This window comes from Felis catus, chromosome A3, assembly GCF_018350175.1.
Source record: "Felis catus isolate Fca126 chromosome A3, F.catus_Fca126_mat1.0, whole genome shotgun sequence".
In the NCBI taxonomy this organism is placed as follows: Eukaryota; Metazoa; Chordata; class Mammalia; order Carnivora; family Felidae; genus Felis; species Felis catus.
This window is the reverse complement of record NC_058370.1, coordinates 119,954,439-119,970,773: the sequence shown is the minus strand read 5'-3', so window position 1 is coordinate 119,970,773 and position 16,335 is coordinate 119,954,439. Positions and strand designations below refer to the sequence as shown.

The window sequence follows — 16,335 nt, the reverse complement described above, 5'->3', positions numbered from 1 at the left end:
AACTAGACTCTAGAGCCCTGATGGCTGTGTAATTAGAGGTAAATAAAATGAGAGGGGGTGGACTATAATCCAGCATGAGGGAATTTTCTGGGGTGATGTAAATTTCTATATCCTGACTGGGGTAGTGGTTACAGAGTATATACATTTTTCAAAACTCATCCAACAGTACATAGACATTTGTGCATTTTATTATATGTCAACTATACATTAATAAAATTAATTTTAAAAGAAATACAAATTAAATATACAGATAAAATACAATGTCATTGGGAGAACCTGGAATAAGGTACCCAAAATTACAGGGGCAGGGCACCCCAGAACAAGAACAGATGGACTCCTGTTGGATACATTCTGAAGTACACAGTCCCTAAAACTGAAGAGAAATTAACTTAGTTCTTCAAAGCTTACAGCACAAGATCAAATGTGGATTAATATGACTCTTGTTTTTTATATACAGAAACGAAGGCCCTGAAAGATTTCTATTAGAGACATAAAATAAATGGTAACTTGGCATTCTATTGGTTCTGAGTCTAATTTTCTAAGTAGAAAACTTGCCTCTCATGCATAGTGGACGCTCAAAAACCTTGCCAGCATAACTTTGACTACATAACCCTCTTCAAAGGTAATTCCACTTACGTATGATAAAAATCCTCGCAGAACTCATAAAAGGTCAAGTTTTAATTTGGCACACAAAGTAACCCAACAGGCACTACAACCCGGGGCACTGAAACAGCAGCCGGGAGCTGGAGAGCCCAGAAATCCAACCTCAGCAGAGAACAGGTAGAATTGCAGTCCTTACAAGAGATACAGGCTCTTCCTACAGATCGAAGATCCAAGGACCAGGATAAAGAGGGGGGGGGGGGGGGGGGGGGGGAGGGACTGTTCCCTAGATAAAAGTACTCTTCTTCTTCCTCAAGTGATAGAACAAAAGGGCCAGAATTGGATGATTTGAAGCAATGACCCACGGAGTAAGCTCCTGCTGGACAACATGCAATAAAGATGTGAAAGTGGCAGTGTGGCCACAAGAAATCACGACTCCATCACCTTAGCCGTGGCTTTAAATACCCAGACCTAGGAACCTGGGTTACCTTACATGACTCCCCCCGCCCTCCCCGCCAAAAAAAAAAAAAAAAAAAAAAAGGAATTATTTCAGGAAGAGAGGAAGTCCATCAGCCATCCCTAACACCAACGTAATTAATAGTGTGCTCCGTGTAAAATACAGCAAAACCTTGTTTGGTTCGTTCATTCGTGCAATCGATACTTTTTGTCTGACTGCGTGGGCCACGCACTGTTCTTGCCATTGAGGCTATAGCAGTGATAGTCACGGAGCTTAGTAGGAAATTTCCAAATTTCTTCTTCCCTTCTCCCCCCTTTAAATGTTACGCAGAACTGCCTTCAAACTCTCCCAAATTTCTCCCACAAGCTCCTCTGACTCTTCTGCTTTATCCCCAAACCAAGCCATTTACGGCTCCAATTCCCAACACTGGGAAAAGACCAAAAAAAAAAAAAAAAAAAGACCTAAAGTGAATGAAGTATGAGACAAAATTCATGCTGCTTTGTATTTTATACGCATACCTTCACTACCACATTGTCAGCACCTAAATAGCAAATTACGGTTGGGTTTTACGCTATTTTGTGGCCTCAGTGCTGACCATGGTTCTCTACCCCAGATAGCTGATCAATAAACGTTTACTTGGAACGCTGGAAGGTCTTCCTAATCCCAAGGCCTGGCACAGGAATTTAACAGCAAGCATTTGTTAGCTGCATCCTGCCTCCTCTCAGGACACCTTCCTTTCAAAGGTGACCTCGGCGCACAGGTTCACTGTTAGGCGCCTCGGCGAACAGTGTTTGGGAGTGATCTGAAATAAATTCCCTTCCCTCTGCCAGGGCCTAACTGCCTCACCTGCCCTCTGCCAGGACCTGCCTCCTTCGCCCCTTACAGCACCTAACGCAGAGCCCCCTCCCAGCGAGCCGGGGTCCAGGAGCATCAACCCGGCGCCCGCACCCCGGCCCCAGCGCCCTGCGGCCACCGTGCGCTCCGGACCCCGAAGACCCCTCCCCGGCCCGGGGCTCAGAGCCCGGCAGCGCCGGCCCGGGACTCCGCTCCATCCCCTCCGCTCGCCCCTCCGGGGCCGGGCGCGCGGCACCGTCTCCCCTCGCAGCGCGCGCGGTGCAGGGGCCCCGGCTCCCGGAGCCCCCGTCCCCGCCGCTCCCGGCCCTGCACCCCCGCAGGCTCCTGAGGTCTGGGCGCTGCGAGGGCTCCTTCCCGCTCCTCGCGGGCGCGAGGCTCCAGCACCGCGCTCCTCTCCCGCAGCCCGCGGCCGCCGCCGCAAACCCCCCCACCTCACTCACTTCCCGGCCGGAGCTGGGGACGTCGAGAGGGTCTCGGGCGGCCGCAGCCTCCTCCGCCTCCTCCGGCCCGGCCCCGGCGGCTGAGGTGGCGGCTGCGCCCGCTCAGGCCCCGGAGCCGCCCCCGCGGCGAACGTTCTCAGGCGCCCGGCTCGCGCCGTTTCCCCGCCCGGCACGCGCAGCAAGCCCGCCCCCGGCGCGAGGGCGCGAGGGCGCGAGGGCGCAGGGCGGGGGGCGGGCACGCGCCGCCTGCGCGAGCACGCGGCCGGGGGCGGGGCTTCCGCCGCGCCGAGGAGGGGGCGGGCGAGCGGGCCGAGTTCCCTTCGAACCCCGCCCCCTGCGGCCGAGCGGGACCCGTCCCCCCCAGCTCGCCAGGCGGCTCGCAGACCTGCGAGGGAAACCTGCCCCCTTCGGGCTGGTCGCTCACCCTGGCGGCGGGCGGCCGAGGTGCGTTTCAATTCCACAGGTATGTGCGAGGCAGCTGGATACTCGGCACGACGTGACTATAAGGTAAAGAATGCAAAGAACCACCCCATGAATCATTCATCCGCGCCTCGAGCAAGAGATCTTGCCCTGAGTGGTTTTTCCAAATTAATTCAACTCAGCAAGCGTTGCCTGAGCACCGACTCCGTGCCTAGCGCTGTACCAGGTGCTGTGTAGGTGCACCGTCACGGTCACGGTCACGGTCACGGCCCCCGGTCTCGAGGTGCGCATAATTTAGTGCAAAAGCAGCCGTGTAAACAACCAGGTCTGGTGACCCATGCAAAGCAAAGCCACAGGGAGATGCTGTGGGAGGGCAGAGGAGGAAGAGATTACTTCCGCTGGAACCGCGTGGAGGGGCTCCAGGGAGAGGTGGCGTTTGCGTTCAGTCTGGAAGGAAGAAAAAGAAAGACGTCCTAAGAGAAAAAAAGGAGTGCATCCAAGGCTAGGTAAACAGCTTGGGCAAAGGAACAGAGGGCTACCCAAGTTTACCATCTCAGCATCAGCTTTTGTGTTTTAGTATTATCCATTTTTGATAGAACCCTTTCCAAACATAGATGATTCGAAATTAGAAACAGCTAAACTTTTTTTTTTTTTTTTTGATGGTTCAAAGGATCATTTTTCTCAGTGATGAGCCTTTCTCAAGGCTCAAAACAGCGGTGTCCTTCAAGGGCTACTGATATGTGAGCCCATGATGTAAGTCCCTAAGCCAAGAGCCCCCAAGCCAGTATGCTTTAACGTCTGGTTTTTCACTGCTTTTTGGCACCTTATGGTAAGGCAGATCGTACCACCTCCTGCTGCTGTCTGCCTGCATGCCTGCCTGCCTTTAGAACATCCTCTTCCTCCTCCTCACATTTTCCTATTTTTAAACTCCTCTGGTGAAGGAAATGCTGGTAACTAACTTTGTTAAGTAAGGGTAAACAGGCTCCTCAAAAAAAAGGACATCACCTTTCACACATGAATTTTAGGACTATTTTTCATGCTTAGAAGACTTTTTCATTTGTATTCAGGATCTTGACTGTGTTCTGAATATGCTAAGATACTCAGAATACAGGCAAGAGACGTCTTATTTATTCATTTACCACTTATTGAGAACCAACTACGTGGGAGGCTTTGAAAGGGTAAAACATTGATCCTACCCTTCGGAGAAAAGACGTGTAAATGATGTAAAATAAATATGTCAATACTGTCTGCTATATTTGCCATATTGATCGAAACCTAGGTAATATCAGTATGTGAGCTAGACTATAATAAAGCACTCTGGGAATTAACTTCTTTAAATACACTTGTATTAGCATCTCTCCATCACGGTTCTGTACCTCATCACCTCCCACATCCTCAGAAAACTCCTTTCAAACATATTTCGATCACGCTCCCTCTCTCACTCCCAAAATTATCGACTCTTACCTTTTTCCTTCACCATCTGTCATGTTCAAGCTTTTCCTGTCCTCAAGAAAAAGAAACCCCTCTGTCACTCTGGACTGTCTTCTGGTTACCACTTGCTCCCTTTCTGTAATTTGCCTTCACAAACGCCTTAAAAGTAGTTTGCACTTCTACTCTGCCAACACGGCAGCCTCCCCCTTCTCAACCCATGGCTATGTGACTTCTGTCCCCACCACATCACGGTGCTGCTCTCAGTCATTTAGGTCTTGCTTAATCCTACATGCCACAGGCCAGTTTTGAGTCAGGTAGTGAGTTCTTGGTGGCATTTGACAACACAGAGCACTCCAGTCTTTTTGAAACTACCTTGGACTTCGTGGCATGACTACCTCCTGACTTCTCTGAACACTCCTCTGTCTCCAGGGTTCTGTGTTCAGCTTTCAGTTCACCCCGCCCATTCTCCTTGACTCATTCCATTCACTCTTCATTGGCCATGTTTACCAGCAACTCCCGGAGCATTATCTGACTCTGCCCACTCATCTGAGTTCCAGAGACACAGAAGCCTACTGGACTTCCCCACTTAGATGTCCTACAGACATCCCAAGTTCTGCACATCTAAAGCCGTTCAGCATTACCGTTGCTCAGCTGCCCAGTCCAGAAACCTGGGAGTCATCCTTGATTCCTTCCTTCCCGTCCCCACCACACTCAACAATCCTGTTGATTCTCCTCATAAATAACTCTAGAATCTGTCCCTCGTAGCTAAGCCTCTCACTGGACTAATGCAATAGCCTTTGCTCTTGTCCCTCTCTTGTAGTCTGGTTCCTTCCATTCCATATTCCATACTGCGTGTCAGAAAACACTTTCAAAAATATGCTGCCTATATATGTCGCTGCTCAGCATGGCACACAAGACCTTCCATTTCTCTGGCCCTCATCTATCTCCTCACTGCGTCTTTTGTGCATCCAAACTCCTGGAATGTTCCTACTTTCCCTTGCCTCCATACCTCTGTGCTTATTTCTCTCTCCATTTGGAATGTCATTTGAGTCCAAGCAAAGAACGTCCAATGTGTAGCTAAAGTTCCACATAGAATGAAACTTTCTGGAAATCAGAAAACGTACACATACATAATGAAAGGGCTGCCATGTACTTGGGGAAATCATCACAGAATGACCAATTCTGAGAGCTAGACTCTTCAAACTGTTAGACAAAAATAATAATTTTGGGGGTGCCTGGCTGGCTCAGTTGGAGGAGCATGTGACTCTTGATCTCGGGGGTCATGAGTTCAAGCCCCATGCTGGGTGTAGACATTCCTCAAAAATAAACTTTAATAACTTTCAAAGCCTCCATGCAAAAAGTTCAAATTACTTAAAAGGGTAAGGAAATTAGGACGCAGTACATTCAAGATGTCTGCAAATTCTTTGTCACTTCTTTTGATCCAGGCTGGCCCACGTGAATTGTCTGACCAATAGAATGTGTGATGTATATGAGATGTGATGTATATTCCAAGCCTAGGTCTTGTCTTGAAGAATCCACCTGGGTCTTTGAAAGCACTTGCTCTTGAAGCCCTGGGCCACAATATATACCATCTAACTCCCCGTGGAGAGGTTCTGAGACGGCACAGAGACGGAAGGAGGCTAGCTGATCCCAGCTGATATGAGTGAAGTCATCATGAATGCTCTATATCAGTTCAGCCATCAGCTGAATACCACTGAGTGACCCCAGGGGAAGCCATGTGGAACAGAAGAATCATCCAGCCAACCCCCACCCAAATTCCTGACCCCAAAGATTGTGAGATTATAATCAAAACAGTTCTCACTTTAAGCCATTACGTTTCAGGGTAGATAGTCTGTTATGGAACCTGGTGACCAAAATATTTGGCATTAGACTTTTCAAGGGCAAAGCAAGGCAATAGTGATGCAGCATTTTCAGTATTTTCTAAAAACGCAAGGAAAAAAGATGCAAGCTAAGGATTTTGTATCAACCCATCCACGCTGTTTTTCAGGCACTGAACTCTATAGGAAAAAAAAAACCTGTTTTTAAAATGCAAGAATTCAAGGAATAATATGCACATAAGCCCATCCTAGGTATTTACTAAAGCAGGGTCAGCAAATTTTTTTTAAAGCACCAGATTAGCAAACATTTGGGGTTTGCAGGTGTAATATTCAACTCTGCCATTGTAGCGCAAAAGCCTCCATAGATATGTGCAAATAAGTGAGTGTAGCTATGCCCACAAATAAATTGGATTTACAAAAATGGGCAGCCAGCTTGATTTGACCCATGGGTTGCAGTTTGCCAGTCCTGTACCAGAAGAAAAGAAATAGAGAAAGTTATTTCTCTTGGGGCACCCGGGTGGCTCAGTTGGTTAAGCGTCCAGCTCTTGATCTCGGCTCAGGTCTTGATCTCAGGGTTGTGAGTTCAAGCCCCACGTTGGGCTTGGTGTTGGGCTCAGGGTTGGGCGTGAAGCCTACTTTAAAAATAGAAAAGAAAAGAAAGTTATTTCTCTCGAAAAAGTGCAAGACCCATAAGATTTAAGAAAATAAGGGGCACCTGGGTGGCTCTGTCAGTTAAGACTCTTGATTTCAGCCCACACAGTTTGTGGGTTTGAGCCCCACATGAGGCTCCACACAGTTCAGAGCCTGCTTGGGATTCTCTCTCCGCCCCTCCCCTGCTCATGCTCTCTCTGTCGAAACAAACTTTAAAAAATAAAATTAAAAAAATAATTGGGCCCTTGTGTGGCTCAGTTGGTTAAGCGTCCAACTTCAGCTCAGGTCATGATCTCACGGTTCACGAGTTCAAGCCCCGCATCGGACTCTGTGCTGACAGCTCAGAGCCTGGAGCCTGCTTCAGATTCTGTGTCTCCTCCTCTCTCTGCCCCTCCCCTGCTTGTGCTTGCTCGCTCTCTCTCTCTCAAAAATAATACACATTTAAAAAATGTTTTCATAATTAAAAAAATAATATATCACAACCAAGTAGGATTTTGTATTAATCTGCTAGAACTACCATAACAAAGTACCACAGATTGGCCTAAGGAATAGAAATGTATTTCCTCACAGTTCTGGAGGCTTAAAGTCCAATATCATAGTACCACAAGGGTTGGTTTCTTCTGAGGCCTCTTTCCTCAGCTCGTTGATAGCCGTCACCTCCCTGTGTCTTCACATGGTCTTCGCTCTGTACTGTGAGTGTCTGTCCTAAGGATACCAGTCACCGTGAAGTAGGGCCCACCAACCTCATTTTAGTTTAATTATCTCTTTAAAGACCCTATCTTCAAATACAGTCACATTCTGCAGTACCGATCAAGACTTCAACAACCTTGGGGCACCTGGGTGGCTCAGTTGGTTAAGCATCCGACTTCGGCTCAGGTCATGATCTCACAGTCTGCAAGTTTGAGGCCCGCGTTGGGCTCTGGACTGACAGCTTGGAGCCTGGAATCTGCTTCAGATTCTGTGTCTCCCTCTCTCTGACCCTCCCCTGTTCATGCTCTGTCTCTCTCTCTCTCTCTCAAAAATAAACATTAAAAAATATATTTTAATATAAAAAAAAGACTTCAACAACCTAGATGTAAAGGTTAAAACTATAAAACTCTTAGAAGAAAACATAGGTGTAAATCTTCATTACCTTGGCCTCCTTAGACACACCCCACAAGCACAAATGACAAAAGAAAAAGCAGATAAATTTGGCTTTATCAAAATTAAATACTTTTGTGCATCAGAGGACACCATAAAAAAATGCAAAGACAGTCTACAGAATGGGAGTAAATATTTCCAAATAACATACAAGTGAGGGACTTATATCCAGAATCCATGAACGAACATAATCATAACACAAATAACCAAGTTGAAGGGTTAACCCAGTTGAATAACCCAGTTGTGATGGCTCCCATCACAATCGCAGATAATAACAAGAGTTGGTGAGGATGTGAAGAAATTGGAACCTTGATACATAACTGGTGGGAAGGAAAATGGTGCAGCTCTTTCAGAAAATAGCTTGGCAGTCCTGAAAATATTACACATGAAGTTATATGACCTAACAATTCTACCTCTAGGTACATATATACCCCAAGAGACTTGAAAATAAATGCCCACACAACAACCTATACACAATGTTCATAGTCTTACTCATTATGGCCAAAAAGTTAAAACAACCCCAAACTCCATCACCTGATGAATGGGTAAACAAAATGTGGTACATCCATCCATTCAGTGGAATCGTATTTCGCAATAAAAAAGAACAGAGTGTATGTTATAACATGGAAGAACCTTGAAAACATTATGCCAAGTGAAAGAGGCCAGTCACAGAAGACAGTATAGTATATGATTCTATTGATATGGAGTGTCCAGACAAAACAAATTGACAGAGACAGAAAGCAGGTTGGTGGATGCTGGGAGGCTGGAGGGGTTGGAGGGATTGGGGAATGACTGCTAACAGCTATGGGGTAACTTTATGAGTTGATGAAAATGTTCTAAAATGATTGTGGCGATGGGCACACAAACCTGTGATTATACTAAAACCACTGAATTGTATATACACTTTAAATAGACGAATTGAAAGGTATGTGAATTATGTCTCAACAAATCAGGCTCTTTGAAAAAAGAAAACTATAAAAACAATCCCAAAAGACACAAAAGTATACTCGAAAGAGACATCCCTTGGTTTCGGTTAAAATAGCTCAACATTGTTAAGATGACAGTTCTCCTTATGTTCATTTATAAAGTTAATATGATTCCCCCAAAATAGAAACAAGCTTTTTTCTTGTTTTCTGTAGCTAGACAAATTGATGCCAACGCTTTTATGGAAAAATAAACACTCAAAAATCACTAGTAAAACACTGAAATGAGATATGAGAGATGACAAATATCAAAACTTACTGTGGGGCGTCTTGAACGAAAATAATGTGGTTCTGGCAAATGAATAGGCAGACCAATGTAGCAGAATAGAAGGCATAGAAGTCAGTACAACCACCTAGGAAATCTAGCATACGATAAGCAGTCAAATGGCTGAGGCAAAGAAGGACTTTTTAACATGATGTTGGGGTGACCGTATAGCCATATAGAGACTCGCTCTGTTGGTGAGGTTATGGGAAGACAAATACCACCACAGAGAAGGGGAACTAGTATAACCCCTCTGAATGGGGCATTTGCCAATATCTAATGAACGGTTTGTGCATTTACCTTTCAACCTAGCACTCCAACTTCTAGGAACTTACCCTAAAGATATCTCCAGAAATAATATGCATGCTTACATATGTCCCTTCTTCACTGTACCATTATTTGTATTTGTAGAATATTGGAAGCTACCTAAGTGCCCAAACAGAGAAGACCAATTGAAGAAACCATGATACTTACAGTCGATTCCTAGGAAGCAATAAAAAGGAGTGAGAAATATCTTTATGAGCTGATTTATAATAATTTCCAGGGTGTATTATTAAGCTTTAAAAGCAGGGGTGCCTGGGTGGCTCAGTCAGTAAAGTGTCCAGCTTCAGCACAGATCATGATCTTGCGGTTCGTGGGTTTGAGCCCCGCGTCGGGCTCTGTGCTGACAGCTCAGAGCCTGGACCTGCTTCAGATTCTGTGTCTCCCTCTCTCTCTGCTCCTCCCCAGCTCATGCGCTCTCTCTCTCTCAAAAATAAATAAACATTAAAAAAAATTTTTTAAAGCAAGGTGCAAAAGCAAATCTCTAGTATGTTACATTTTGTGTAATAAAGACAAGAAATAAAATAAAATGGATTTGCTTCTTTTAGTAAAAGATCATCATAAGAACAATAAATCAGAAAACAATGAAATTGTTTGCCTGTAAAAAATTGGGTGAGGAGACAGGTAGAAAGGATAACAGAGGGAGGGACAATTTTGAGGGTATCTTTTGGGGTAGTTTTGCCTTCTGGATGCATGTTTGTGTTATTTATATATGTTCAAAAATAAAATTAAGGGGCACCTGGCTGGCTCAGTCAGGAGATCATGCAACTCTTGATCTCAGGGTCATGAGTTCAAGCCCCATGTGGGGTATAGAGATTAATTAGATAAAGTTTAAAAAATAATAACAAACTAAATTAAATTAAATCAGCAAGCATAGGAAAAAATTTTAAACCTGTAACTAGATGCAAAGAGAAACAAATAAACCCAACTGGGTGTCAAATGAATGACGTAACCACATGAAGAGGGAGAAAGAAGTAAACCAAATAATTTGTATATAGTACTTAGATATACCTTTAGTTGAATGCAAACCATAAGCTGGGGAAAGAATACCAGGAAAAGACGAAACACAGTGGCCAATAAACATTTAAAAATATTATCTTTATTGCTAAATTTACAAATTAAATTAGCAAAATATTTGGTATTTAATATCCAGTGTTAAAGAGTTTTTTGGAGAATATAAGTTAATCAACCTTTCTGGAAAGGGATTTGGAAATATATATCATTTTTTTTAACGTTGATATCCTTTGACCCAGAAATCCAAATCCTTGAAACTTTTTTAATAAAGATATTTAGTGATGTATAATTAAATCTATGCATTAGGATATCTTACCAGAGCTATTTCTAAAAAATAAAATTGAAAAAATATATACAGGTACAAGACTTTGATTAAATCACAAGATAGCCATGAAATAGAAGGTGCCACAGTCATTAAAATAACAGTGTAAAAGAATGTTTCATGTCATGGAAAAGTACAAAATGGTATGTGTAGTATGATTCAAATTTTGCTTAACAATATGTGTGAGAGACAAACAACCCAAGAGGAAAAGGGTCAAAAATATGAGCAGACATTTTACAGAAGGGCAAACACACATGGCAAGTGTATGTATGAAAAGATCCTCAAGTTCTTTAGTATTCAGGAAAATGCAAATTAATACTACAATATTATAAACCCACTAGAGAGGCAGAAGTTGTAAAGTCTGACAATTCCCAGGGGTGCCTGGGTGGCTCAGTCGGTTGTGTCTGACTTTGGCTCAGGTCATGATCTTGCAATTCTTGAGTTCAAGTCCTGCATCAGGCTCACTGCACAGAGCCCACTTCAGATCCTCTGTCCTTCTGTCTCTCTGCCCCTCCCCAGGTTGCTCTCTCACTCTCGCTCTCGCTCTCTCTCTCAAAAATAAATAAACATTAAGAAAAACATTATGATGATGATTCCAAATGTTGGACAGGAGGTTGATCAGTTGGAAGCTCTTATGCACTGATTCCCGGGAATGTAAATTGGTGCAGCTAGTTTGGCAATGCTTCATGAAGCTGAAATTTTGCATGCTTTGTAGCCAATGATTTCACCCCAAAGACTTCTTGACACATTTTCCAAGAGACATGTACAAGCGCTGCTCATAATGGCAAAAGACTAAGAACAATCCAAGTGACCAGCAAGAGAAGAACGAATGCATAAATTGTGGGTATCTCCACAATGGAAATATTAAGCAACAGCCACAGTGAAAGAATTGTATCTACACAGAACAGCTTGGGTAAAGTGACCCAATGTGCTTTTGAGTGAAAAAAGCAAGAGACGTATGATTACAGCATGATACCATTTTTATAAAGCTTAAAATCAAGCAAACCCAAACAATTTATGAATTCACTTTTTAAATCCACAATTTATAAAATCACTTTTATAAAGCAAGGGAATAATAAACCCAGACTAGGAGAAAATAGTTACCCTGTGGGAGGAAGGCTGGGAGAGCATCAGGTAGTTAATTGCAGTAGTAAATTACAGTTATTGCCAATTACTCATAATGTTTTGTTTCTCAGTGTTTGTGTTTAAAAAAAAAAAGAGGGAAAAAGTTTGTAGGGGTGTGTGTGTGTGTGTGTGTGTGTGTGTGTGTGTGTGTTGTCCTTCCTGAAGAAAAGATGGGAAGAACAGAAACCAAAATATTAGCAGAGATTATCTCGGGGCAGGGTGGGGGGGGGGATTAGGAGTGATTTTAATTTTCTCTGTATTTGTTTATATTTTCAAACTGTTAAATAAGCATGCACTTTTTTGAGAACAGGAAAAAATAGTTTTCAAAATCTCTCCTAGAACCTGTCTCATTTTCATTCGGCAGCTTGAACATCCAAGTCTTAATTTCCACGGTTATAAATGATTCGAGGGAGAGGTACGCAGTGGAATCTCCAAGGTCGTTTGTGACACCAAGTTTGGCCAGGTAGTGAGCTGACAGCAGTGGAAGTAAAGCTACAGAAGGATGTTAGCGAGCTGCGTGGGAGGCCAGACGCCTGCCAGCTGAGCGTCAGTGTGGGCAACAAGAAGATAATCACAGCTCAAGGAAAATAATTTAATGAACCTGAAAACCATTTCTTGAAGTTCTGAATCCACAGCCCTGCCCTTCAATCCCCACCAAAAATCCCTAATAGCATGCAGATAAGAATACTGGAAACAAAATGTCACAATCCCATCCTTGTATCAAATTATAGTAAATTCACGCCATAATGAGTGTCATTCTGTTCTCTGGCACTCACGGACGATGTGAAAGGACTGGAAAGGGTTCAATAGAGAGTAATTAAAATGACAAGCAGAAAGAGTGTTCTTTACATGATGACAAGCAAAAACCAAACTCTGGCTTTTGGGGGAGGATGAGGGCTTAGATGCGACATGCCAAAGGTGTGCACAGTTGGGTCAGATGCGGTCACCAAATCTTGTAATCCCGGCAGGTAGGGCTGGCTGATGGTGGTTGAAAGAGGCAAATTTGGAAGAGATAAAAGGGAAAGGCTGTTTTGCACAGTGGGTAACAATGTGGAAATCCTTCCCCCCAGAGGCTGAATCATTGGTTCTCAGTCTTATCCAAACGTGAAATGAAGACGGCACAGAAGACCAACTGGGAGGCTGGCTGGGGACGGGATGGCCAGGAAGAGGGCGGTGCTAAGACAGGGGTGTTCTCACTCTCCATAGTATCACGTGAGGTCTGAGTCTGTGACAAATTGCATGGAAAACCTTTCTGAATGAAACTTTCTGGGGTGCCTGGGTGGCTCAGTCGGTTAAGTGTCAGACTCTTGATTTCGGCCCAGGTCATGATTTCACGGTTCATGAATGAGAGCCCCGTGGCGAGTTGTGTGCTGACAGCTCAGAGCCTGCTTGGGATTCTCTCTCTTCCTCTCTCTCTCTGCCTCTCCCCCACTCCCTTGCTCACTCTCTCTCAAAATAAGTAAACTTAAAAATAAAAAAGGGACTTTGTAAGATTTACATTATGGACAGCAATCGTGTTCTTCAACAAAACTGTCCAGGATGCTGCCGGGATGAAGAGACAGCTACACTGAGCCGCCAGGGTATTTTCTGTGTGCCGATGATCACGTGAAGAACTCCCATCCTGCCCTACGGAGGGAAGCTCAGGAGGCCGAAGCTCAGGATGCCAGAGCTCACACGGCACACTAGAGAACCTTGAGAATTTCCCCAGGGAGGCAACCCAGGGGCCACAGTCTCCAAGGGAGGGTATCTCTTAGGTTTTCCTGGTTTCCCAAAGGCTAATTCTTTTTGTGGTGTTTTCAGACACCTCCAAAGAGCAACACATTCCATGTTGACCGAACTGTCTAAGGTGGCTCAAGATTAGCAAATCCAGCTGTTCTCAATGTACCACTCACCTGGTATGCTTTTGGAAAAAGCCCCTACATCTCGGACCCATCCTAGACGAACTGCATTTTTTTTAAAGTGCCTGCAAGTGATCGAGTGTGCAGACAAAGTGGAGAACCACCGCGCTTCTCCATTAAAGTTAAAGTTAGTTATTTGAAGAGGTTCTGATTGTAGGAAGAGGGCAAAGGGCATTTGGGGATGAGCTCAGCGGAAGAAGCAAGGCAGCTCTGCCTGCGTGCAAACCCGGGTTGTCCCCACACGGGCAACAGGGGCAGGCGTGCCGAGCTGCTTCACCTTCCTGAATGTCACCAGACCACCTTGGACATGGGAAGATAAGTTTTTCAGGTCCCTGCTGTCACGTGAGGGAGGACAGAGAAGAGAGCTATGCGTGCCCCTTCCTCTTGTAGGCACTGCCTCTGTGCTCCTCTCTAGAACCAGAGAGAAGGATGCATGAGCCCAGCCAGCCCTAGGAACAGGAACGTGCTTTCTTGTCACCAGGGCTGAGCTGTCCCATCTCTTTTTTGCTTCTCCACATTTACCAGTTTCCTCATCTTGCGGTTAGCCCCCTTCTGCTCCACGTCGGCACAATTACGTTCCTCGTCTCAGCATTTCAGCGCTCAGCCCGTGGCAGCCTCCACCTCTTCCTGTTCCCCATAGCGACTCCTTCTAGGGCTTGGATCACCACTATTGAGTGCTTCTCTGGGCCTACTCAGGGGCTTCTGTGGCTTCAGTTCAGGTCATATTAAGGGTGCTTCCAGGATTGGTTAGGACAACTGTATACCAGGAAAGTTCTTCCTTTTCCTCACATCACAAAGTCTCCATCGTTTGCAAAGATGCCCGAGTAAAGAGCCCAAATTGCAGAAAGGAAAAAAAAAGTCACCCTTTGGAACTGGAGGGGCCACAACAGCTATAGCAAACCACGTGGAACGCAAGGAGGGCCAAGTCCCACACTCCGTGTTGGCAACTGCCCGGCACTGCCACCCGGGGCTCTGGGCTCCCCCTTGGCAGGACAGCCTCCCACCTCCTCCATTTCTCCCTTAGGTATGCAGTACTCGCTCTTTAATGCCCTGCATGGAAAACCACTGTAGAGTGAAGAAACTTCCAGAAACAAACTTCACCCACAATCTCAGGTGCCCACATGACCCTCAGTGTCATTTGCTGAGGCTTTTAAAGGCATGTCTATCACCCCACTTATTTCCCCAATCTTTTTTTGTTCCCCACCTCCAGATCTACGTACTCCCTTCCGCACATTGAGTGTTAATTTCCTACCTCATTCACTGGACTCCGTCCCTTCATAGATGCTAATACCACTTACATCATCCTTTACTGTCTCCATCAATATCTGTCCATACCCTGTTTCTAGATCTAACTCAAACTTCACCTTCTCCAAGGAGATGGCTGTCTTACAACTAACTTCACTGCATTCTGACCACGTCTGTGTTGTATCTCCTACCCCACCAGGCCCGGTTGTAGTGTATTGATTTTTACATTTGTTGACATGTTGATTAAGTAAGTAGTTTGGGTTGTTTCATATACATCCATTATGCTTCCTCAACTAGATTTCAAGTTCCCCAAAACCCAGGACTCATGGTCAGACACAAAAGAGCTGTGGCTATGAGAGATGAGATGTAGGCCTTGGGTTTGGGTTGGACCTCAGAGGGTCTGTACCTGGCCGGGATGCCGGTGTTACATGTGATTATGATGGATGAGACTGTATTCTATATGTAGACTATCATATCTTAAGCATTCTCACCAGTCAGCATCCTTTCACGGCTCTTCAGAAATCTGGAAAAGTCATGTACCTGAGGAGGTTGAGAACCTATGTTTGGTGTTTGGTGAGAAACCTCAAAGAAGAAAAACATGCCAACACTACACAAATTACAATGCCCTGCACTGTGTTTCTAGGACTTTCTCACTAACAGCTATATATTTAATGAGCACATACTGTATATGAGCCTATGAAATAGAAGGTGGGATAGAAAACAGACCTGGAAATTATCTGCTTAAAGAAGCTTACAGACCCTTCCTCAGGTGGCTGGGAAGACAGTGGACATTCAGACTGAGCGTGCCTACCAAAAGCAGCTGACCATCTTTCAAAATAAGAAGAGGATCCTGCTTAGAGAAATTGGCAAGGAGAAGTTTCCACAACACTACAAAAACAGTCTGGGCTTTTGAGATGCCCACGGAGGCCACTGAGGACACCTATAGTGACAAGAAATGCCCCTTTACTGGTAATGTCTCCATCTGAGGGCAGATTCTGTCTGGTGTGGTGGCCACGATGAAGATACAGAGGACCATTTTCATCCACTGAGACTACCTCCACTGCATCCCAAAGTACAACCGCTTCAAGAAACACCACAAGAACATATCCATGCACCCGTCCCTTTGCTTCAGAGACATCCATGTTGGCGACATTATCACAGTGGGTGAGTGCCAGCTCTCAAGCAAGACTGTGTGCTGCAATGTGCTCAAGGTCACCAAGGCCACTGGCATCAAGAAGCAACTCTGGAAGTTGTGAGACTAGACGCCTGCCCACACCAAAGAAAATAATTTTCCCAGTCGAAAAAAAAAAAAAAAAAAGCTTACAGATGGCAG

The 16,335-nt window shown here is 44.9% G+C and overlaps 1 long non-coding RNA gene and 1 pseudogene across 1 annotated transcript; both read left to right on the top strand.

The window, feature by feature from the left end:
* Window positions 1–2,652: 2,652 nt before the first annotated feature.
* Window positions 2,653–12,688, top strand: LOC123384583. Its single transcript, XR_006595892.1, has 2 exons — window positions 2,653–2,859; window positions 12,224–12,688. It is a non-coding gene; the product is annotated as an uncharacterized LOC123384583 (long non-coding RNA).
* An 80-nt stretch (window positions 12,689–12,768) lies between these two features.
* LOC101094091 lies at window positions 12,769–16,335 on the top strand (annotated as a pseudogene).